Below are 12,838 nucleotides of genomic sequence, written 5' to 3' on the forward strand. Positions count from 1 at the left end.
ATTTTAGCATTACACTAATGTACTGTAAAATACGTATGACTGCATAGTATTGCATAAACATTTGTAACTCAAAGCCATCAATTTACTGCACTGCATTGAATGAATGAGGTTGGTTATCATGCTGTACTACATTTTTGTGTACATTGTTTACAGTTCCTATGCTGAACACATACTGTGTTTGAATTCTGTACAGAGTGGAAAGGCAAAGACCTCATGGAGGACGAGGACGCTTGTTTACAGATGTACAAGAGACTGCAACTATAAATATGGTTTTGGCCAACAATGCAATTAGGATTCGAGAGATAAGAGAGCATATCTTGAATAATGACACCATATTTAACAACATCAATGCTGTAAACCTGTCGACCATACAACGCATCCTCCAACGGCACCAAGTGACGATGAAACAACTTTACAAGGTGCCATTTGAGAGAAACTCTGACAGTCAAGAATCTGCGACATGACTTTGTAGAGGTATGTGTGCAACACTACTTCCAGTACTTCAGACATACCATATTTACTCATCTGTATATCATTTTGCCTGTTACAGAGAGTATTGGAGATGGATGCCCATGTAATTCGCCATTCATTTATTTATGTGGATGAGGTTGGCTTCAACTTCACCAAAACCAGGCGCCGCGGAAGAAATGTAATAGGACAGAGGGCAATTACCAATATCCCTGGACAGCGTGGGGGTAATATAACTATGTGTGTTGCCATCACTCAAAACGGGGTCCTCCATCACAATGCCACACTGGGTCCGTACAACACCGGCCATATGCTCACTTTTCTGGATCAATTTACACAATGCTTGTCCCTGATCCAGATAATGAGCCTGCTAGATTTGTGGTTATATGGGACAGTGTTAGATGAAGCGTAGCTTAGCACTGGTGATTGCCCCCCCCCCTCCCCTACCAATTCCTGGACTGCCCCCCCCCCCGGGATCCCACACAGACAATTGTGTTCTTTACTGTATTCTAAAGAATATACTTTTGGTTTACATATGTTTATGGTTTTGTTGTATGCTACTGTATGCTACTGTTTGGCCTAATAAATATTTTCTGTTTCTACATTGCATTGGTGTTTACAGTGTACTTGTTACCCCTCTCAGCAGATTACTTTCCCTGTAGAACATTGTATTGAAATGTAGATATAAGCCTATGAAAGACCAAAGAGCTTTAGATTTAGAACAACAGTGTTTACATGGTATATCCAAAAATTTACTATTATGAAATAAGTGTTTGCCATTTGATGCAAATGCTTCATTCTGACATGTGTTTATGGCATTTTGAATGCAGTGTTACATTTCGAAGGCGATGTGAGGCATTTTGCATTTTGTGTGTGCAGTTTTGTCAATTGTGTGTAGAGTTTTGAAAAAAGGAGACATAGTTTTGAAAACGTGTGTAAGCAGTTGGAAAAAACTGTAATCAACGTTTCAGTAAAAGTGCCGGTTTTAGCCAGCCGGCTAATTTTCAACCGCAGTCCCTGGGCAGGTTATTAAAAACAATTACAATATAGACAATAACAACATAGAACAAGACATAGCATACAGACATAGCAACATAGGACAAACAAGACGTAGCATACAGACCGAGCAACATAGAACAAAAAGCAGCAAAACAAAATTCATAAAAGCAACAAAGTGTTTCCACACCTCACAAGTTACAGACAACAGACATGGAAAGCGGCAACACACAGCTAGGGACCATGTTCACAAATCTGATTGACCTTTAGCCATGTCTTCAAGCATTTTGTGAAAGTGTGATATGTGGTGCAGTTGTGTGTGTCTGATGGCAGTGTATTCCAGACGAAGTGGACGAAGTATTGTGGCCAGACCCAGCCCGGAGAAGAGATGAAGCGTAGCTTAGCACTGGTGACTGCCCCCCCATACCATTTCCTGGACTGCACCCCCGGAACCCCCCACACACAATTGTGTTCTTTACTGTATTCTAAAGAATATACTTTTGGTTTACATATGTTTATGGTTTTGTTGTATGCTACTGTTTACAACAGTAATGTTTGGCCTAATAAATATTTTCTGTTTCTACATTGCATTGGTGTTTACAGTGTACTTGTTACCCCTCTCAGCAGATTACTTTCACTGTAGAACATTGTATTGAAATGTATATATAAGCCTATGAAAGACCAAAGAGCTTTAGATTTAGAACAACAGTGTTTACATGGTATATCCAAAAATTTACTATTATGAAAGTAGTGTTTGCCATTTGATGCAAATGCTTCATTCTGACATGTGTTTATGGCATTTTGAATGAAGTGTTACATTTTGAAGGAGATGTGAGGCATTTTGCATTTTGTGTGTGCAGTTTTGGGAATTGTGTGTAGAGTTTTGAAAAAAGGAGACATCGTTTTGAAAACGTGTGTAAGCAGTTGGAAAAAACTGTAATAGGGCGGGTCGTGGAGGCACTTAGCTAATGTATGGATTTACAGGCATTCCTTCAAGCGGTTTAGAGAGGAAGTGTCCGCCTGTTCCCTTCAGTTCCCCAGAGCCCCCTGCTACTCTGTTACATAACACCGTACCCCATTATCACAGCGGCTTTGAAGCTTTCCCAGCAGCACAGACGTTGCCGCTGCCACCCACTATTTGTCACTGGCATGGAGGGGGAGGAAGGAGGAAGGGAGGTGAGGAGGAAGGGAACAATGTAAGGAGGTAAGGAGGGGAGATATGGTGCTTGGCTTGTGAGGATATTTAGCTTCTCCTTCATGCGGACGCAATGCACAATCACAGACACACGCACACACACTCCTCTCCTCCCCTCCCCTCTCCTCTCCTCCACTCCCCTCTCCTCCCCTCCACTCCCCTCCCCTCCACTCCCCTCTCCTCTCCTCCCCTCCCCTCTCCTCTCCTCTCCTCTCCTCTCCTCTCCTCTCCTCTCCTCTCCTCTCCTCTCCTCTCCTCTCCTCTCCTCTCCTCTCCTCCAACTCCAACTCCAAGAACTTGAAAGGACCCAATCTAAAAGAGAACACGTAAGGCAGCACATATGTACAGAAACTAGTTGGATCAATGCCTTGTAGAGTGCCAACAACAGCACCATTGATGGCCATTGCTCCTGCCCAAAGTCACCCTAGTGTATGTGTGTAAATGTGTGTGAAGGGGAAGCTAAATATCCCCATGGCAGGGGTAATCTCACAGGGCCTGGGTATGTTTCCTCAGGTAGGGAACAGGGTTATCCTCACATTACAGAACTAGGCCCTCAGGTAGGGAACAGGGTTATCCTCACATTACAGAACTAGGCCCACAGGTAGGGAACAGGGTTATCCTCACATTACAGAACTAGGCCCTCAGGTAGGGAACAGGGTTATCCTCACATTACAGAACTAGGCCCACAGGTAGGGAACAGGGTTATCCTCACATTACAGAACTAGGCCCTCAGGTAGGGAACAGGGTTATCCTCACATTACAGAACTAGGCCCACAGGTAGGGAACAGGGTTATCCTCACATTACAGAACTAGGCCCACAGGTAGGGAACAGGGTTATCCTCACATTACAGAACTAGGCCCACAGGTAGGGAACAGGGTTATCCTCACATTACAGAACTAGGCCCACAGGTAGGGAACAGGGTTATCCTCACATTACAGAACTAGGCCCACAGGTAGGGAACAGGGTTATCCTCACATTACAGAACTAGGCCCACAGGTAGGGAACAGGGTTATCCTCACATTACAGAACTAGGCCCACAGGTAGGGAACAGGGTTATCCTCACATTACAGAACTAGGCCCACAGGTAGGGAACAGGGTTATCCTCACATTACAGAACTAGGCCCACAGGTAGGGAACAGGGTTATCCTCACATTACAGAACTAGGCCATGAGAGACAGGTAGGGAACATTGGAACTCTGGAGTCGTCAGAATTCTCCCTACAGGGAGAGTGAAATATCCCAGACAGTATTGGAATAACAATACAATACCATGCTGAGGCCATGAAATGTATGCATTACATTACCATTGAGATGGATGGTCAAGTGGGTGCTCATCAGCTGCCTATCTTGATGGGGTTACTTGAAATGTATACATTTCATGGCTTACCATGACATTTCTGTGCTCAGTGAAATGTAGAAATACATAGACACATACAGCACACACGGTGGATTCATGACATTACTGTAGGTGATCTGCTTACTTTCTTCCCAAGTACATATTTCCTAAGGCCAGATTTATTGAGATGATGCACCAGTGCGAAGATTGTACTTGTTATTTACAGAATGGAAAAGACTGTCTTTATTTACAATTTTGTCCTGTTTCTTCTCTTGACCTTTATCTGACCCTGTAGTTCTATTGTTAATTTGTTTGTATTCCCTCAGGCCAGAAAACAGGTGTTCACTTTGTACCTGTGCAAATGCTTAGTCAATAGTAACCCTAAAGCTCAGCCCAAATTGATGTTTGTCAGTTAAAAACAAAACCTCAAAGAGTGTCTGCAGATTGTTTAATCTGAATCCCAGGTTTCGCTCACGTTGTTGTCAAAAGCCTGGTGAACCTCATATTGGAAAAGTGGGTATGAGTGGAGCACTGATTTCCAGCGGCTGCAGGCTGATTGGCTGTGAGTAGACCCTTTCCATCCATCTTCAGGAGCACAAATTATTCAGAGTTAGCTAATTTACAGTGCTAGCATGCTATTTCGTAATTTGGTTATAATGGCCAAATGATTATATTATAACAAATTATTGTAACTATCCCACATTGAAAATTATTGGCTGTAGAATTTGGCGTGAACTGTCCCTTTTAATGTTACTCATCAACGTACCCTAGGGGGACACGGTTGGAAAGACAGGACGACAAGAAATGATGACAACCTATTCCTATAATGCAATACTGTTGACCATGTGAGCCCTATGTGGGCACTGCATTTTAACAGACTAGGTCGCTATTTTGGATGCAAATGCAAGTCTTTGTGATGCTGTTTCACTAGCAGACTGCAGGGGTAGAGGGTGAAGGGGAGGTGAAGAGCAGCAGACTGCAGGGGTAGAGGGTGAAGGGGAGGTAAAGAGCAGCAGACTGCAGGGGTAGAGGGTGAAGGGGAGGTAAAGAGCAGCAGACTGCAGGGGTAGAGGGTGAAGGGGAGGTAAAGAGCAGCAGACTGCAGGGGTAGAGGGTGAAGGGGAGGTAAAGAGCAGCAGACTGCAGGGGTAGAGGGTGAAGGGGAGGTGAAGAGCAGCAGACTGCAGGGGTAGAGGGTGAAGGGGAGGTAAAGAGCAGCAGACTGCAGGGGTAGAGGGTGAAGGGGAGGTAAAGAGCAGCAGACTGCAGGGGTAGAGGGTGAAGGGGAGGTAAAGAGCAGCAGACTGCAGGGGTAGAGGGTGAAGGGGAGGTAAAGAGTAGCAGACTGCAGGGGTAGAGGGTGAAGGGGAGGTAAAGAGCAGCAGACTGCAGGGGTAGAGGGTGAAGGGGAGGTAAAGAGCAGCAGACTGCAGGGGTAGAGGGTGAAGGGGAGGTAAAGAGCAGCAGACTGCAGGGGTAGAGGGTGAAGGGGAGGTAAAGAGCAGCAGACTGCATGGGTAGAGGGTGAAGGGGAGGTAAAGAGCAGCAGACTGCAGGGGTAGAGGGTGAAGGGGAGGTAAAGAGCAGCAGACTGCAGGGGTAGAGGGTGAAGGGGAGGTAAAGAGCAGCAGACTGCAGGGGTAGAGGGTGAAGGGGAGGTAAAGAGCAGCAGACTGCAGGGGTAGAGGGTGAAGGGGAGGTAAAGAGCAGCAGACTGCAGAGGTAGAGGGTGAAGGGGAGGTAAAGAGCAGCAGACTGCAGGGGTAGAGGGTGAAGGGGAGGTAAAGAGCAGTGACTGCAGGGGTAGAGGGTGAAGGGGAGGTAAAGAGCAGCAGACTGCAGGGGTAGAGGGTGAAGGGGAGGTAAAGAGCAGCAGACTGCAGGGGTAGAGGGTGAAGGGGAGGTAAAGAGCAGCAGACTGCAGGGGTAGAGGGTGAAGGGGAGGTAAAGAGCAGCAGACTGCAGGGGTAGAGGGTGAAGGGGAGGTAAAGAGCAGCAGACTGCAGGGGTAGAGGGTGAAGGGGAGGTAAAGAGCAGCAGACTGCAGGGGTAGAGGGTGAAGGGGAGGTAAAGAGCAGCAGACTGCAGGGGTAGAGGGTGAAGGGGAGGTAAAGAGCAGCAGACTGCAGGGGTAGAGGGTGAAGGGGAGGTAAAGAGCAGCAGACTGCAGGGGTAGAGGGTGAAGGGGAGGTAAAGAGCAGCAGACCTCCCCGGACACAACTTCAAAGCATTCTTTCCCTCTGAGCGTAGCACTGCTATGGGGTAACCAGGGACCTTCAGTGTGAGGGTGAGAAAGACACATTTTATTCAATTAGAATGAATTTGGATCCATTTAAGTGCATTTAAGTGAACCTAGTAGGATACTTTTTGATTGATTTACTTAATTGAAACTCGTGATTGTACTCATTTACCAAGTTAGCACTTTCCATGGGCCACCTTTGGGCCAGGGAACACTCATTTCAACCTCATATACAGTGAGGGAAAAAAGTATTTGATCCCCTGCTGATTTTGTACGTTTGCCCACTGACAAAGACATGATCAGTCTATAATTTTAATGGTAGGTTTATTTGAACAGTGAGAGACAGAATAACAACAAAATAATCCAGAAAAACGCATGTCAAAAATTTTATAAATTGATTTGCATATTAATGAGGGAAATAAGTATTTGACCCCTCTGCAAAACATGACTTAGTACTTGGTGGCAAAACCCTTGTTGGCAACCACAGAGGTCAGACGTTTCTTGTAGTTGGCCACCAGGTTTTCACACATCTCAGGAGGGATTTTGTCCCACTCCTCTTGCAGATCTTCTCCAAGTCATTAAGGTTTCGAGCCTGACGTTTGGCAACTCGAACCTTCAGCTCCCTCCACAGATTTTCTGTGGGATTAAGGTCTGGAGACTGGCTAGGCCACTCCAGGACCTTAATGTGCTTCTTCTTGAGCCACTCCTTTGTTGCCTTGGTCGTGTGTTTTGGGTCATTGTCATGCTGGAATACCGATCCACGACCCATTTTCAATGCCCTGGCTGAAGGAAGGAGGTTCTCACCCAAGATTTGACGGTACATGGCCCCGTCCATCGTCCCTTTGATGCGGTGAAGTTGTCCTGTCCCCTTAGCAGAAAAACACCCCCAAAGCATAATGTTTCCACCTCCTTCTCACCAAGCTGCTTGGCGATGGTCTTGTAGCCCATTCCAGCCTTGTGTAGGTCTACAATCTTGTCCCTGACATCCTTGGAGAGCTCTTTGGTCTTGGCCATGGTGGAGAGTTTGGAATCTGATTGATTGATTGCTTCTGTGGACAGGTGTCTTTTATACAGGTAACAAGCTGAGATTAGGAGCACTCCCTTTAAGAGTGTGCTCCTAATCTCAGCTCGTTACCTGTATAAAAGACACCTGGGAGCCAGAAATCTTTCTGATTGAGAGGGGGTCAAATACTTATATCCCTCATTAAAATGCAAATCAATTTATAACATTTTTGACATGCGTTTTTCTGGATTTTTTTGTTGTTATTTTGTCTCTCACTGTTCAAATAAACCTACCATTAAAATTATAGACTGATCATGTCTTTGTCAGTGGGCAAACGTACAAAATCAGCAGCGGATCAAATACTTTTTTCCCTCACTGTAGTGTCATATTGATATGTAACAGTGATGTTAAGTTTTCCTCTAAACAGTACCACAATTATACAGTTGTTGTTTTACAAACTAGCTCAGAGTTTTCCTTATTCAATCTTGTTCTGCGGGCAGCTCAGATTGATGAATATTATAGTGAAAATAAGGTGCAACTCAATATTAGGAAGTTGTTCCTAATGTTTGGTATACTCAATGTATATACAGTATATAGTAATATGATGAAGGTTAGTGGTATATCAAAACTCATACCAGTAATTCTACTGTACTATACTTTTTGTTGTGTGAGAGTGATTGGCAGGAGAGAAGCCATCCTGTTGAGTGACCAGTGGACCAGCTGCTGCCTGGTAGCCATCACGCCATCAAGAGAGGAATCTCACCATGGCCGTATACAGTCACCTCTCTCCCTCCCACCTCCCTCACACTCACACACACCTCTCTCTGTCACACCTGCCAGTCGTGCACGGTGCTTTCACCATCTTTAGCTTCTGAACTTGAGCTGAGTTTCCCAATGAGCTTGAAGCTCAACCTGGTCTCATTAGATCAAAATAGTAACATTGAACAATATGTCACTTATGTAGACATATCAGTTATACAGTATGTAAAGCGTGGTGAGATATTTCTTATACAGTTTGTAATTATAATGATGTATTAGTTCCACGCGTAGCTAACATATTTATTTCTCTCGACAACCCAAACTCACGACACTTGTAGATCAGCAAAGTGATTCATTAGACACATTTTGTTTGTTCATACACAGAAGATTGACGTCAAATGACTATTTTAACATTGTGACTATCATCTGTGTACCTGTGGAGATAAATAACACACTGTGCCAAATTAAGGGCTCTATTCAATCCGTATCGCGGAAGTTCAGCTTTACAGCGTGATTGAAATTTAAAGGCAATGTTCCCGTGTTAGCGAAGACTGCATTCATGGTAAACGCTGAATATGTCGGCTCAATTGGAAATTACCTTTACATTTCTATTGCGAAATCTGTAACGCTTCAGCGATACAGATTGAATAGAGCCCTAAGGCTATGGGAAACTCACCCCTGTTCTCCTTTTGTGGATAACTGTTTATATTCACTGAAGGGGGAAGTTATATGAATTGTATGAAAGGTCCTGTTTTTATTCTCTCACTCATTTGAGTCCTGCTTTAAATCAAGATGTAACAAGATATTGAAATGTTTCCTGGATTTCCAAACTGAAATTCATGAAACAAATACAAAACACCAATGTTTCATAACATCCCTGTTTTTCAGGTAGTCTACTATTTCCCCCAGACCCCCTGTTGGGACAGTTGCGGTCATTAATTCCCTGTTGGAAATTGGCCATGACTGCAAACACAGAGACCGTTGATGAACTCGACTGTGTCGGACACTAACAAACAGCCATAAAGCGCCTGAGGAACATATCCCAACAACAATCAAAGCTGAAACGCCTCATTGTTAGTGAAGGGTATGACACACACAGTGTTACTCCATAAAACACACACACACACACACACACACACACACACACACACACACACACACACACACACACACACACACACACACACACACACACACACACACACACACACACACACACACACACACACACACAGCAATAGGATAATAAAGTATTTAATTTGGCATTGAGCTATTTGCCTTTTGACAGCTAGGCTGAGAGTGTTTATAGCCTGAGAATGGAAACAGGACTCTTAAAGCTCAGATACACCGGTAGCATTGTTAAAAGTTTGCCTGCCAACAGTACTTAGAACCTCTGAACAGAGTGTCGGCAGTCAATCTCTTTTGTGTTCACACAGCAAAGAACTTGGAAGTCGTCAGCCACTCAGCCTTGTTAAAATACTCCAATCCAGAAGGTGGCAGTAGCGTTGTTTGGCAATGCATATCCGTGCATATTGCTTATGGTCTAGATTCCAAGCTATCTGTGCTAATGTTGCTATTTTTGTAGAAAGCCCTTGTTGATACTAGCCAGATGGCCACAGCTAGATAACTACCTAGCAATATGATGAAGAAACAATTTAATTCACTCTCCATAATCCCATACTGCCAGTGCCAGCCAAATGTTTAGCTAGCTAGCTAATGTTAGCATATTCGCTAGCTAGCACAACATAGCTAGATAGCTAGCTAAGGACACTGCACTAACACAGGCAGCTGTTTGATGGAAACTAGCTAATCCATTGTGATTTAATTATTACGTCAATACTAGCTACAGTGGTTAGCTAGCTTGGAGGAAGTACTTTGTGTCGTGTGCATTGTGTCTGTGCTCTTAGCTAGCTACCATCCCATAGCCTACATTGTATATGAAATGTGACTGGCTCATCCGTGGATGTACGGAGAAAATTCTCTATTTGTTCTTTATTTGTTGTTGTTGGCTCCCCCACGAGGGATTTTGTGTTCTCTGATTGGCTCAAAGTCAAGTTATTGGCCACTGACGAGCATTGCGATTCTACAAGTAGTATCGGTAGGTTCGTCGCAACAGGGTTGGCATGCAGCAGGTACCGCTTTTGTTCTAGCAAGAGAAGGAACGGCCTCCCACTGTGATAAGTACCTATCAGCAGTCTATCGACAGTGAGATTCTCGGTGTGTCTCATGCTTTAAGCCTCAGCTGGATTCAAAAACACACACAGAGGGACAAAAGCAACAGTTTGAATTTAAGAGAGAGTTCAGAAAGAGATACAGTGGCTTGCGAAAGTATTCACCCCCTTGGCATTTTTCCTATTTTGTTGCCTTACAACCTGGAATTAAAATTGATTTTTTGGGGGGGTTTGTATCATTTGATTTACACAACATGCCTACCACTTTGAAGATGCAAAATAAAATAAAATTGTAAAACAAACAAGAAATAAGATTTAAAAAACAGAAAACTTGAGCGTGCATAACTATTCACCCCCCCAAAGTCAATACTTTGTAGAGCCACCTTTTGCAGCAATTACAGCTGCAAGTCTCTTGGGGTATGTCTCTATATGCTTGGCACATCTAGCCACTGGGATTTTTGCCCATTCTTCAAGGCAAAACTGCTCCAGCTCCTTCAAATTGGATGGGTTCTGCTGGTGTACAGCAATCTATAAGTCATACCACAGATTAAGCAATGGCTTTTTTCTGGCCACTCTTCCGTAAAGGCCAGCTCTGTGGAGTGTATGGCTTAATGTGGTCCTATGGACAGATACTCCAATCTCCGCTGTGGAGCTTTGCAGCTCCTTCAGTGTTATCTTTGGTCTCTTTGTTGCCTCTCTGATTAATGCCCTCCTTGCCTGGTCCGTGAGTTTTGGTGGGCGGCCCTCTCTTGGCAGGTTTGTTGTGGTGCCATATTCTTTCCATTTTTTAAATAATGGATTTAATGGTGCTCCGTGGGATGTTCAAAGTTTCTGATATTTTTTTATAACCCAACCCTGATCTGTACTTCTCCACAACTTTGTACCTGACCTGTTTGGAGAGCTCCTTGGTCTTCATGGTGCCACTTGCTTGGTGGTGCCCCTTGCTTAGTGGTGTTGCAGACTCTGGGGCCTTTCAGAACAGGTGTATATATACTGAGATCATGTGACAGATCATGTGACACTTAGATTACACACAGGTGGACTTTATTTAACTCATTATGTGACTTCTGCAGGTAATTGGTTGCAGCAGATCTTATTTAGGGGCTTCATAGCAAAGGGGGTGAATACATATGCACGCACCACTTTTCCGTTGTTTATTTTTTTGAATTTTTTGAAACAAGTTATTTTTTTTATTTCACTTCATCAATTCTGACTATTTTGTGTATGTCCATTACATGAAATCCAAATAAACATCCATTTAAATTACAGGTTGTACTGCAACAAAATAGGAAAAACGCCAAGGGGGATGAATACTTTTGCATGGCACTGTACCTTGGATCGTAACTTTTACTGACATTGAATGACAGAGGAAAAGGAGCATGAGATAGAAGTAATACAACTTTCCAACAATACTGAGATTTACAACATTCAACCACAAGCTGGCTACTGTACCTCAAAACATGTAGAGGTCTTTCGAATTGGATTTTGCAGGGTTTCAGACATGGTTTAGATTGGAGGAAACAAATCCTGTATGCTATGAGCCCTCTTCTGAGAAACCAATCAACATTCTTCCAAGATCATCAACAATGTTTCTCAAATAGAGCATATAAACTATTTCCTAGTCATGTGAATGTCCAAATTGTTACTACCAAGCCCATAACCTTGCCCTTGAGACCCAATGCTCAAACTCCAATGACTTGGCTTGAGAGTGTACTGCTGCTTTGGGAAACAGTCACATTCTCTGCACCCACATAATGGCAACTGCATGGTCACCGTTGTAATTATTGGAAGGCACAGTACAGTGCACAGTGAAGATTTACAGTTGACTCCTGATGAGTGCACTTTGGATAAGTGCAAATTCTTTTTATGTGCTATACAGTTTTCCACGCTCTCACTGTACTTCCAAGCCATTGGCTTTAACAGGAGTCGGCTGCAGGCTACTTAGTCAATGGAAAAAGACCACAATTGTTGTGAAGTAGAATGGAGTATTATCATGTGTCCAATTATCATAGTATAGTATATCTAAAACATATAGGGAATATATTGTATTTTAACCAGAGACTTGTGAGTCACCGGTGGTGATCCCAATTTATTTTGTTTCTCTGAGGTGTTACTAAGCAACCAGTGTAGGCCTACCATATGCTGACCTTCTTCTTTGAAATATTACATCGATTTGTTTTTAAACCGAGAGATTTCATGCCCTACTTCTTCCCCTCTGTGACCTAGTTGTATGTGTGTACGTGTGTGTGTGAACAACATTCCATTAGATTAAAAAACAAAAGCCTCACAGACAGTGTACACATGCATGTCTTTATCACGTTTCACAGGAGGGTTTGTGTTTCAGTGTATACAGTGGGGAAAAAAAGTATTTAGTCAGCCACCAATTGTGCAAGTTCTCCCACTTAAAAAGATGAGAGAGGCCTGTAATTTTCATCATAGGTACACGTCAACTATGACAGACAAAATGAGAAAAAAAAATCCAGAAAATCACATTGTAGGATTTTTAATGAATTTATTTGCAAATGATGGTGGAAAATAAGTATTTGGTCAATAACACAAGTTTCTCAATACTTTGTTATATACCCTTTGTTGGCAATGACACAGGTCAAACGTTTTCTGTAAGTCTTCACAAGGTTTTCACACACTGTTGCTGGTATTTTGGCCCATTCCT

This window comes from Coregonus lavaretus (assembly GCF_964263955.1).
Source record: "Coregonus lavaretus genome assembly, chromosome: 8".
Lineage (NCBI taxonomy): Eukaryota > Metazoa > Chordata > Actinopteri > Salmoniformes > Salmonidae > Coregonus > Coregonus lavaretus.